This window comes from Sminthopsis crassicaudata, chromosome 5, assembly GCF_048593235.1.
Source record: "Sminthopsis crassicaudata isolate SCR6 chromosome 5, ASM4859323v1, whole genome shotgun sequence".
NCBI classification, from domain to species: domain Eukaryota; kingdom Metazoa; phylum Chordata; class Mammalia; order Dasyuromorphia; family Dasyuridae; genus Sminthopsis; species Sminthopsis crassicaudata.
The window spans coordinates 9,597,411-9,609,704 of NC_133621.1; the positions used below are offsets into that span (position 1 = coordinate 9,597,411).

Genomic DNA, 12,294 nt, shown 5'->3' on the forward strand with positions numbered 1-12,294 from the left:
TTGATTTTTCTGGTTTAATCATCAGCACTACATTTGTTTATAAAAGCAATTTGTAAGATTCCTTCTTTGCCTATTTTACCCAAATAGCTATATAATATTAGATATTATTTTTTGTTATTTAGTAAAATTCACTTTTAAAAGTATACAGTCCTGGGGCTATTTTCTTCTGGACTTCATTTATGTTTTATTCATTGTGTTTTTTTTTAAGATAGAATTATTTAGGTATTCTATTTCTTCTATTAATCTGGGGAATTTATATCTTCATAAATAGATTGATTTGTTGGCTTATCATTGGGTAGAAAAATTCCTGATAATTACTTTAATTTCATATAAATTGGTGGTGAATTCATCCTGATAATTTGTTTATTCTTATTTTTAAATCAAATTAACCAAAGATTTATTCATTTTTTTCATGAATTTAACTCTAGTTTTCTTTATTAGTTCAATGGTTTTCTTCCTTTCAATTTTATTATTATTATTTTCAGGATTTTGAAATTGGTGATTGGGGATTTTGAATTTGTCATTTTTCTAACTCAGTTTAAACATAATAGATTGTTCCAACCTCTTATTTTAACTCTCTGTGTCTTTGTTTTGATTGTATTTTTAGTAAACAAAATGTTATTGTTCAGTTTTCATTTTTAATTCATTCTGCTATATGGATTTTGATGGGTATTTTGTGGGTATTTAGCCTCTTCATATTTACAGTTATGATTATTACCAATGTGTGTCCCTTCTTCTTACTTCATTCCGGATTGTCATCCTCCACCTCCCCTTTCTTCTTCTTCTTCTGGCCTGTTACCCCCATCTTCCCCTCCCTTATAAGTAGAACCTCGTTCTTTCACAACTCTTTTATGTGAGGTATTGTCCCTGTTCTTCCTCTTCCTCCTCCCTTCTCCCAATACATTCTTCTTTTTTCCACTTCTTAATTTTATTTTTTAATCATCCTATCATAGTCAAGTCACACTCATGCCTTCTATGTGTATTCCTTTTAGCTGCCCTAATAATGAAAATAATTAGGATTTATCATCAAAAATTTACAGTGATTTCTCATTCATGTTTACCTTTTTTATGCTTTTCTTAAATCTTGAATTTAAAAATCAAATTTTCTATTCAGCTCTCCCTTTTAATCAAGAATACTTGAAAATCCCCTATTTTATTAAATATCTATTTTTCTCATTAAGGGTTATACTCAGTTGTGCAGGGCAGGTCATTCTTGGTTGTAATCTTGACTCCTTTGCCTTTTGGAATATAACATTTTAAGCCCTCTACTTCTTTAACATGGAAGCTGCTAAATCTTGTATGATCCTTACTGCGATTCCATGATATTCCAGTTGTTTCTTTCTTGTTATTTATAATATTTTCTTCTTGACCTCAGAGATTGGATTTGTTTATACTATTCCTGTAAATTTTCATGTTGTGATCCTTTTCAGGATGGATTCTTTTGATTTCTTTTTCACCCTGTGGTTCTAGGATATCAGGATAGTTTCCATGAATAATTTCAGAAAATAGTATATATAGGCTATTTTTGATTGTTAGTTTCAGACATTCCAATAATTCTTAAATTGTCTTCCTTCAATCTATGTTCCACTTTAGTGTTTTTGTTTTTGTTTTTTCAATGAGGTATTTTACATTTTCTTCTATTTTTTTTCTTCTTTTAATCTTGTTTTATTGTTTCCTGGTGACTCATGGATTGATTCAATTCCATTTGCCAAAATCTGCTTTTTAAGGAATTATATTCTTTCATGAGTTTTTTTTTTTTGTCCCTTTTTCAATTTTAACAATTCTGCTTTTTTAAAAGGCATTTATCTCATCAGAACTGTAGGTTTTTTGTTTATTCCAAAGTGCTATGATCTAAAAAGAAATGTAGATGCTATGTTCCAGTCCTTTGCTCTGGTCTTTATCCAGGAAATGACTTTGTTCCCCTGCAGCCACCAACACTGGCATTCCTCATGACCCTGGGACTGTGACAGGTCCTCCTATTCTTTTATAGCCACTGTACCTGCTAAGCCACTTGCATTTAGCATAGAATTTAGACTAGCATCCCTACTCCCCTATGAGAGGAGAGCACTTCTCAACACTCGAAACATGACCAGAGCCCCTGCTCCCATGTGTCACAAACGTTATTGCTCCTTTTGGCCATGGGGCCGTGACAGACTGAGTATGCCAATATACCTAGTCTTTATCCCAGTGCCAGGAAAGATTGCTCTGAAACCTCCTGGCCAGTTGTCCTACTTGGCCTCCCCCACTGGAGAGCTAACAAAGTTGTTGCTGCAGCCAATGCAGCCACCCCAAAAGCTTGGATTGGTACCTGAGCTGGCTTCCTAGGACCCACCACCACATTAGTAAGATAGACCTTTCCTGCTAACTTCCTAAGCTATTTTGGGCAGGCAAAGTGTTTCAGCAAAACTTCTGTTGGTTCTACTGATGCAGAATTTGATTTAAGGTATTATTTTAAAGATATTTGGATGAGAATTTGAGAAAGTTCAGCTCAATGTTTCTCTACTCCACTTTCTTAACTCTGTCTCCATTAGCCATTACTGTTAAAAATTATATTTCTAGATGCACAAGTTAGCAAATCATTGTAGTTATCTGTGGAAAAGAATTTTCCTGAAGGAGTCAATCTCTATAATTAACTATTTTAAAACACCCAAATTAAAATCATTGTAAAAGACCAATTACCTTATTTTACTTTGGTTTTAACCTGTAATAATATTATTAAAATAAGATTTTGTTATATTTTGAGTATTAATATGAATAAGTTTATTTTATATGATAACATATGATTTATAAAATGCTTCACACAATACATGTTATGCTTTTTGATCCTTAAAACAATGCCATAAGATAGGCAGTACAATGAAATTATGCCCATTCAGAGGATTAAAAAAAATCAAGGGATCAAAGAGAGTGTCACTTGTCTGTATCATACAGGTAGTGAGACAAGACTAGGATTTTGAATCCAGGCCTTATGCTTTGAAATTTAGTGTTCATTTCATTTCATTTATTTATTAATTAATTTCTTTCATTCATTCATCAAAGAGGCATGTATTAAATGGCTGGATCCAGGCATGTGATGGCCACTGGGAATACAAAGACTAAAGAGAAACAGTTCCTCAAAAAGTTCCCATTCTACTATGGGGAAGCAATATACATTAATAAATAGGTCCAATTTTTCTATATGAATAAAAAAATGGTAGTGCCTTCCATGGAAATGGGAAATTGACAACAAAGTAATATAGCCCTCCCCCTAAAAGCTGTGAAACTTTGGTTTAACCTCCCTTTATCCCCAAGTTTGATAGAGAGAAATGTTTCCTTTTCATCAACAGTCTGAGAATATGTGGAGAGAATTGTTTTCCACTGGATTCTGATTGCAAGAACAATAGCGATAACAATATTGACATGTATAAATCACTTAAAGGTTTGCAAAGGACTTTGGGTGGGTGACCTCATTCACTCTTCATAACAACCCTATGAGATACATGCTTTTATTTTTCCTAATTTGCAGATAAGGAAAGTAAGAGTCAAAGAGATTTAATAACTTACTTGGGATCATTTAGCTTATGAATTTTCGAGAAAGAATTCAAACAGTGTTTCCTGATAAGAGATCTGGCACTCTACTTAGAAAATTTTTCTTGTATTGAATATCCTCCTCTGTTATTCATCTTTCCTCTTAATTTTTTTAGCCATAGAAAAATCAAAATCCTATCCACATGTATTAAGGATTCTCCTCAAATGGATACCACACCCATTTCCAATGCATGTCTTCTGTAAGTATATTCCAAAGTATGATTCATGAGCCCACATCCAAAGCTCCTTCAGTATTTATTAAACCTGGGAAGACAACTCAATGTTATTTAAACAGAATGAAAGCTTGATTTTAAAAAAGGGAATCTTCTGTACCCACAAAGCATACTTCGTCATCTCCCAGAAATCCCCATATATGCACCCATAACCCAGAAATTTCATCTTACTAAAACTTTGGCCCAGCTAGAACCCATGTTTACCTCTAAAGCAATCATTTCTTGCTTCCTTCTGCAGTTGCTGATGCCATCTGCTGGACTTTTTCTTCAGAGATAGATACTAAGGATTTGTGTTGTTTGTTCAGTGTAACTGGTCTTGCTGGTTCTCTATCAAATTGCTACTACTGACCATTAATTATTTCCTTAATTTCACTTGCTAGATGGCCTTTATTCTGTAGTATCATGACTATTGCTCTTTTGTGAAGTCCTTTCCACCTTCATAGACATTTGACCATTTTTATGAGTCAAACTTTCTTTGAGGAGTGAAGAATACCTGAGTAAAACAGGGTTAAAGTTGAACTTGGTAGAAGCCCATTATTGTCCTCCTATGAACAAAAGCAAGATTCAATTTGGAAACTTACTAAGCTACATGGTTAAAAATAGCTAATTTAATGACTATTTAAAAACCCTTGCCATGGGCAATGTTTTGACATCCTGGTGTTTGGAGACATTCTGGTTTGTCCCTTCAGGCCTTAAGACTTTCTCACCCTGTCATATCATATCAGCTATACTGATTTAAAGTGATAGAGACCCTCCTTGATGTTCCTGCCAAATCATAGAACAAGAGATTATGATTCATAAGTATGGCCTTTCATTATGTATTTTCAATGTCTAAAACAGTGCCTAGTACAATAGCCTCTGGACATTTTTTACAAAAATAAATACAATTACATATTTTCCCAAATCAACAAAACTTCAAAGCCTTTGTCTACACTCACAAAATAAAGCATAATAGAAACCAAGCATAGTCTTTATTATAGTAGTGTCTATATAACTATTTACCTTTTCTTCTCTTCCCCTCTTCTTCTCCTTTTACTCTTGCTTTTCTTTCCCTTCCTTCCTCTGTCCCTTTCTCCTCTCTCCTTTTCTAATCTTTCCATCCTTTCTTTTTTATTTCTTCCCTTTCCCTCCCCTTATGTCTTCTCTCTTTCCTCCCATTCCTTTCTCTCTCCTCCTTTCCTCTGATAGTTCCTATTTAAAGGAACTACTGCAATCCAGATCTTCAGACTAGTCAGTTGTCAATCATTGTGCTCATTTGTTTCCCAATTAGCTAAGCAGAACATACTAAGGAGTGGTGGAAGGGGGTGATTAAATTTTGAAAAAGAGTTTTGAAAATCGTTATCTTTTGTAAGCCCAGCATAGTTATGACTTCTCTAAGCAATCATCTTTCTTACATAAAGACCGTTGATTAAGATATTGCGCAAATAACCTCAAGAGTGAGGCAAACAATACCAATAGAAGCCAGAGAAACCTTGGTTCAAGTCTAGCTTGTGAGCAAAGACTGGTGCTGGGTAAATAAACTAGATAGCACTTCAGGGAGAAGGAGGTTCCTCATCTGGGAGTTCCTTATTGCAATGAAATCATAGGTCTGCTCCCTCTTTCTATAAATAAATCTGGATCTCTTCATGGGGTGCTTTGTAGCTAATGAAGACAAAAGAATTGGCACCTGTTGGAAGCAGGTGTATCTCTGAGAATCTGAAAAGTGCTACATTAGATCAGCCATAGTTACTCCTCAGTAGTCACTCTCTGATAGTGTCACTAAGAGAACCATGAGGCAGTGTGGTGGAGAGGACAACTACCCTTGATCTTCCAATTCTTGCATCCCACAGTCACCCTTAACCAACTACCCTTGGCCCTCCATTAGACTTACTGTGCCCTTGCACTGCACAGTGCTTGGTCACAGTAAGCACATTATAAATACTGGTTGATTGGTATATCAAATAATCCAAAATGTATTTTAAAGTGCTTGGTCACAGTAAGCACATTATAAATACTTGTTGATTGGTATATCAAATAATCCAAATTGTATTTTAAAGAGCTTTACAAAATTCATTTAAACCCCAAAATGCAAAGCATAAAAATGTCTTTCATAGAACTTATTGACCGCCATATTGGATATGATCGAATAATTTATAAATAAAAGTGGCCAGGTCAACATATTTCTTTCTGAGGGGAAGGTAACATGATTTCAATGAAAGGAAAAACATGGTATAAATATGAAACCATGGGTTCAGATTCCAGTTCTTCCCCTTACTACTTGGGTGACTTTATGCAAATCATTTAGCTTGTCTGACCCTCATCCATAAGTTATTTGTTTTCTCATCTATAAATTATGGGTCTTGAATTAGATCATGGAGTCTTCACAGTTTTATGACGTGGTCTCGGTGGTAGCCTAGTGTTATTTATGGCCCACTTCTCAGAATTGTGTTTTTAAATTTATAAAATAAAATAAATAAAATTACAGAGGAAACCAAGCGCTAGTGAAAATAAGTATTTTTTTCTAATACAAACACATGGACACCTTAAAATCTATTTGTAGTCCTAGATCCAGTAAAGAAATTTTGGAATAGGTAATCTTTAAGCTTTTTTTCTAGCTCTAAAGATAGAATCACGTAACTATAATGCTTGTTTACCTGATCAATTTAACAGAGATTATGTGATATGTATCGGGAGTCAGAATAGTTCGATTCCATTACTGCCCCTTTCACCAACATTCTATATGATCTTGAGGTGGTTTCCTCACCAACTAGGCTTCAATTTGCCTTTCTCTCCACATCAATAAAATGAGGATTTGTCTAACTCACCAAATTGTGTCTGTGAGTCTCGGGGGAGGTACCATTGGAGATGGGAAAATACTGAACTTTGATGAAATCAAAAAACTTGGGTTCAAATTCAGACTTTTCTACTTGAAATTTATATAAAAGTGGTCAAACTGCTTTCTATTCTGTATTTTAGTTTCTTCATCTTTAAAACAAAGGAATTAGACTGCATTATTGCTAAGTTCCCTTCTAGCTCTGAATCTTATGAAATAATATAGAAATATCATGATAAATTTAAGGTGCTATCCAGATATAAAGAATTAGTGCAAATGTCAGCAGCACAGGAGTGCAGAGGATGAATGAATGAATGAATGAATGAATGAATGAAATTTTTATAAAATGCTTACTATGTACAAAGCACTATGAAGTTTTCTAGTTACATCATAGCTGCACTCAAGGAAGCTCACCTTCCAATGGGGGAGACTATACAAAGGGAAGATTTCACCGTAAGTTAGATAGAGAAGTCCTATAGATATTATTTTTAAAGAACATTTCCACTAAGACAATTTTATTTATTCCTAATGTTAAACCATTTGATGGCACCTTGAATCCTTTTCTTTTCTGGGTCTTCAGAAGATGTGGCTATAATACCTGCAGAAGAGGCCACCAAGTTGATCTCTCACAGAATGATGGATTTGGATACTACAGAAGAAGTGTCGCTATCCTCAGGGCCTCTGGGCTCAAGATTGTCTCTCTCAGGGTCTGATGGGAAGGAGATGGTGGTCAAGGTGATGGTGGTGATACAACTTTCCTGGAACATGCCCCCTCTGGCCTGCCCCTCATAATACCTTGCTATTTTAGCTAGTCTGACTTGCCTGTCCAGTAAGTGGCGATCACTAATAGGGATAGCGGATCTTTTCTGAGTAATAGGTACCTCCTTAGCTGACAGCTCAGAGAATTGGACTGACCCGAGATCTTGGGCAAAAGTAGGGGGCACTGCTATTCTCCCTATTCACAATGATATCTAAATGATAACTATGTTTTGAAAACTTTTTACTAAATATGAATTCCAGTTATTCTTCCCCATACCTACAAGTACTCTGTGTAACATTTGTATTCAAGCCAGAGAAATAAGTCTGTCATCTTCCTCATAATTGGGTATCCTGCTAGAAGGCATCTGAAATATTCATCTGCATGGAGGGATGTTCTTCCCCTCCCCAGACTAGTCTGTTCTGGGGAGCCAAATTCTCTTCCCACATGGTACTAACTATTCTCTCTACACCATGACTACTCATTCCCTACTTGGGGACTAAAGGAGGTATTACTAAGTCTGCTCCATTATTTTCATGATGACCTGGCTTTGGAGTACAATATCCCTCTGGACATTTCATTGGGATTCTCCAACTGAGAGATTTCTTTTAGGGAGTTTGGCTTTGCTTTTAGACTTCCACACATGTGCAATATTCCTGTGAAAGCAACGGAAAGCCAGGATGTCTTATCTCAAGGGCAGGATTTGGCTGAAAGACTGATCAGTTTTTAGAAATGTCAGTATTATTTGAAGAATTTTAATTCCTCGTGTAGTCAAGCACACATTTTTAATATATAGGCCCAATTTTTTTTTCTTTTTTTGCTGAGGTAATTGGGGTTAAGTGACTTACCCAGGGTCATACAGTTAGGAAGTGTTAAGTGTCTGAGAACAGATTTGAACTCAGATCCTCCTGACTTCAAAGCTGGGTGTTCTATCCACTGTACCACCTAGCTGCCCCTAGATTCAATTCTTACAGTTATCTTGCTTTCTGTAACAATAGACATGAAACACTCAGGATCCCACAAAAGTCCCTTCAAACTCTGAGATGAAATAGGCATCTGAATGTTCTGCTGAGCTTAGCATTTATCATAATTAAAAAACAAAACAAAACAAAACAAAACAAAAACAAACAAACAAACAAACAAAAAAAAAGCCCTGGGTCTGGTATCCAGGATCCACAGGAAAGCAACCTGTATGCTAAAGGTCCTTGAATTCAAATTATATAAGATTATATAAGGATGGATTGAGGGAACTATTTAACCTGGACAAGAGAAGACAAGAACAGAAAGGCAGATAGTAGCCATCTTGAAGGATCTGAAGGGCAGAAGAAGAGCAATTGGACTTACTGTGGTTCCATTATGGAGTCAGGAGTGGGAAGAGAGGAAAGGAATAATAGATAGATGTTGCAAGAGAAAAAATGTAGGTTTCACAAGTGAAACATTAGTTAAATTCTACTGTGAGATGGACTGCCATGAAAGGCAATAATTTCTCCTTTATTTGAGATTTTGAAAAATGAACACACTGTCTACTTGCTGGGGGATCATACAGACACTTTCACTATATTATAAAGGGCACTTTGGTACATTTAGTCTAACTCTAAAATTCTCCATTCTGTGACTCCCTCTCCATCATTCTCTCTATGGCTCCCACCTAATACATACATCTCAGGAGCTATAGATAGCATCTATCAATTACCTGTCAGGTTGTAGATTATTTCAGGATCCTATTTCATCTGCCCAAAGGAAGAAATCATCCCTAGAACCAACTTTTATCACATCAGAGTCCATTCACAATCACATCCTCAGCTTGTTTTTTTTTTTTTTTTCTTTTACTTCAGCTGAAGCATAATAGATTGGGTTCCAGCCTTTTACCTTTATTCTGTGTGTATCTTTCTATGTAGAATGAACTTTCAAATATACATTGTAGAATTCTACATGAGCTGGAGATCATCAGCAAGGGATTCAGCTGGGCATGACACACAGGTAGCAGAGTGGTTAGTTGTGGAATCATAACTTGAACACTTTAAAGAGCTGTGAAAGCTATGTGTATAAAATGAAAAAAAAAAGGGGGGGGCTTCCATGTAACTGGATAAAAGTCCCTTAAGAAACAGGAGAGGTAAAGGAGCCAGATGTGGTAGGCTGCCCCACACCTAGATGATCTCTTGACTTTTTCCCCTACCTATGAACCCCCTGCACATCCCAAGATAAACACACACACACACACACACACACACACACACACACACACACGTGGTTACTTAGGGGTAATTCAGTAATATTGAATGCCCAGCCATGGCTGGCACACACTCTGAGCTCATGAAATCATTTTTGGTAACCAAATAAATTAACTTTTTAAATGGTTCCTTGGAATTGGCCCAAGCATTAGCTCATCAGTATTTAACACCTCTGCCCTAGAATGAAGGAGAGGGGAAAAAAATGAACTCAAAAGGAAAAAGGTTCAGGATGGCTGAGTGGAAAAAAAGGGAAAACAAGGGCTTCATAGTGGCCTGCCAGACTCCAAGATCCCTCCTGTTTGGGCTGAATGATGGAGAATGTACAGGGTGCAGCTCTGGCACCAGGTGGCTTTAGCCCATGATTGCTGGCCAGGTGGCTCTCCATTTGGGGAGGAAGAATAAGAAAAGGAAGAGGAAGCCCAGGCAAGAACACCCATAATTGCCTCTTAAAGGGGGAAAAAGAACAAATTGGAGAAAAGTTCATACGAAAGGTTCTAGGCTGTCCTTGTTCACCTTCGTATTTTGAACTTGGAAGTACAAAGTGCCTCTCTGTCAGGACTGCAGAGCCCCTTAGAAACAGAGGGGCTTGTGTCTGACAGTGCTTAGCTATTGGACTTCTCTCCCTCTGATGAGATTACTACATTACTCTGATCATAGGAAGGAAGAGAAACTGTTGGCCCAGACCCAGCTAGGGGCTTGAGTCCCATTGCACTTGTAGGATTTCCTCTGTTCCTGTTGTTAGGGATCAAAAAAATGTTTTGTTTTGTTTTGTTTTCTTTTCTTTTTTCATTAGAGGAGCTAATAAGAAATGATAATGGTTAACAAGTTAACAATATGCTATGGTAGTCATCATTTTTACCCATTTAAATGTGTAAAGGTGCTCATAAGATTTCTTCTTATGTTTTTCATAGGATCTTAGATCTAGAGCTGGAAGAGACTCTAAGCCAGTGGTCCTCAAACTTTTTAAATAGGAGCCAGTTCACTGTCCCTCAGACTGTTGGAAGGCCGGACTAGAGTAAAACCAAAAGCTCACACTCTGTCTCCACCCCTCAGCCCATTTACCATAATGGGGTGGCCCACTTAAACGTCCTCAGCCCACTGCATGTGGCCCATGGGCCTTAGTTTGAGAACCCCTGCTCTAAGCCAAGTCCCTCATTTTACAGAAGAGGAAATTAAGAGTGAGTGACTTCTTCAAGATCACATTGTTAATGTCAGAGGGAAGAGTTTAAGCTAGGTTCCCTATCTTCTTTCCCTAAATCATTCTACTTCCTTTTAGAACTAGTCCCTTCCAGGCCTCATCAATGGCCCATTGGGCCTCCTCAAGATGTTGACCACTTTGTGGATTCTGTAAATCAGCACTTTGTATATCATATAATATGCATACATACACATGTAGATAAATACTCACATGTATGTACACACACATAAATGTATAAATCTCTACAATATGAAAATCATCAATTCCCCTCTAATTTGCAATTCTAGAAACTTGCCTGGGGGCACTGAGAAGTTAATTGATTTGTTCATTAGCATCGACCCCAGCATTTAGCAATGGTAAGACATGAACCCCCAAATTCCTCACACCTTGACTTCTTAATGGAGTTATAAATAGCCCAGAACCAAAGAGAATTGGCGCAGGGTATTGTTGGCTTCTTTACTTGATGGGCACACATATGTTCCTTCTTCATGGTGATTCATATGCATATGCCCCATTTCTCAGCCCTTTGGCAGTTTATATAGCTATTCCCTGAAACATCTAACAAACTACCTTCACCTGTTGGCTTAACATCAACGATACTACAATGAGCCTCTGGCTTCTCATCCTTTCCTTTCTCAACTGTCACTTGTGAGCTCCTTCCTCAGTTGAATTTATCTCATGCAAAATTCTGACTTTAGTTCTCAAGCACATCAATTGCATGATTATCATTCAAGGTTATGATGAGGAAACCAAAAAAATATTTGTTTTAAGCAAGTCCTACATGTATAAAAAGTGGTAATGTCTTCCTTGTATGTAAAGGACCCTAAACATACTGAGGCTTTGTTACTCAGGTAACCATAACCCATCTCAGCTATCATCTCATATTTGAAGAATTCTAACATTGTTTTCTTGGTTTCTTGGTTTGCGACTGGCCCCATCAAGTATTAATTAAGTTTTGTTTGTTTGTTTGCTTGTTTCTACCTCTTCTTACTCTCTCACCCTGGATACTCTTATCTTAAATTTGCAAGGTTTTGCCCATTTTTAGCCCTATGTTCTCCCTCTATTTCTTTGAAAATGGCACTTTAATTAAATGCCATCTTCAACTGAAGCCTTTACTGGTCTCTTTCAGCTGCTCATGCCTTCCCTATCAATATCATATATAGTGTGTACTTGTGCATGAATGTTGCTTTAGAAAAGGAAACTTTGACATCGTAATAGTTACAGAAAATCAAGTGATTTGGAGATAGATATTCACCAACTTCAAAGTACATATATTCATTCAGTTAGTCATTGGCAAAGCATCCTCAATAAAATGTAAGCTTCTTGAGGGCAAGGATTGTATCTTTCTGTGTCTTTTCTCCCCAGGACCTGATATAGTGTAGCCATTTACTTGTTAATTGATTCATTAGTGTTTACTCTGTGCCAAATGCTAAAGATACAAAGTCAAAAATGAAACAGTCCCCACTTTCAAATAGCTCACATTTTATTTAGGGAAA

General features: G+C 36.6%; 1 long non-coding RNA gene across 1 annotated transcript in view; it reads right to left on the minus strand.

The window, feature by feature from the left end:
- Positions 1-7,163: 7,163 nt before the first annotated feature.
- The window catches only part of LOC141542483 (uncharacterized), a 35,485-nt gene continuing 30,354 nt past the window's right edge, over positions 7,164-12,294 (minus strand). The window contains exon 3 of the long non-coding RNA XR_012482173.1: positions 7,164-7,321. This is a non-coding gene — a long non-coding RNA (uncharacterized LOC141542483). The remainder of the gene's footprint in view (positions 7,322-12,294) is intronic.